Genomic DNA, 1036 nt, shown 5'->3' on the forward strand with positions numbered 1-1036 from the left:
AAGAATTCAATATGACTTGTAAGGCAAGACCTACCCTTCACAAATCTGTGCTGGCTGTCCCTAATCAAGCAGTGTCTTTCCAGATACTCATAAATCCTATCCCTCAGTACCCTTTCCATTACTTTGCCTACCACCGAAGTTAGACTAACTGACCTGTAATTCCCGGGGTTATCCCTGTTCCCTTTTTTGAACAGGGGCACAACATTCGCCACTCTCCAGTCCCCTGGTACCACCCCCGTTGACAGTGAAGACGAAAAGATTATTGCCAACGGCTCTGCAATTTCCTCTCTTGCTTCCCACATAATCCTAGTCTCCAGGTACTTTCTCTCTACAACTGATGCATCCATCAGCAGCAGTCGATGTCAAGCAATGTCAAGCTCTCATAATTATTTATGTATTTAATTGATACTTTATAGCATTGTTTGCAAACTGAATATTTCCACATAAGAACACAAATGAAGGCACAGAAGGAAGACCTATAACGAATTTCTCCTTGTTGTGTTAAAGAATATCACAAAAGATACATATTTGCTGTGAAAGTTCAGATAGGGCAGGAACAATAGTTCGATTTTTCATTCTTCGTCATTTCTAGGAGGTGTGTTTTGGTTATTATGACAGAAGTTATCGCTCATTCCTAATTAGCCAGAAGTCAACTCGGATAAATGCTGCGGATTTTCAGTCAATAATGACATTGGGCAACATGATCATATAAAATACACGAACACCTGATGAGGAGCCAAATACTACTGTTAACGGATACCTATGAACGTGCATTAATTGGGAATATCGCAATGATGAGAAGAAACAAAAAATATTGATAGGGGCACGTATCAGCATTTAACATAAGCGATTCTAAGATATGGATTCATGCAGGCATGGTCTGTGGCAATTGTGGCATTTGCAACATTAAATTTTCTTAGATGTTCTTTGAGGTGATTCATCTTTCTGATGGGAAAGAGAGTTGGGCACACATGGGTGAGTTAACACGCTGGTTCAATAAAATATTCTGAATGCACGTGTTGTCAGTTATTTGCCC

The sequence above is a fragment of the Chiloscyllium plagiosum genome, unplaced genomic scaffold (assembly GCF_004010195.1).
Source record: "Chiloscyllium plagiosum isolate BGI_BamShark_2017 unplaced genomic scaffold, ASM401019v2 scaf_227, whole genome shotgun sequence".
In the NCBI taxonomy this organism is placed as follows: Eukaryota; Metazoa; Chordata; class Chondrichthyes; order Orectolobiformes; family Hemiscylliidae; genus Chiloscyllium; species Chiloscyllium plagiosum.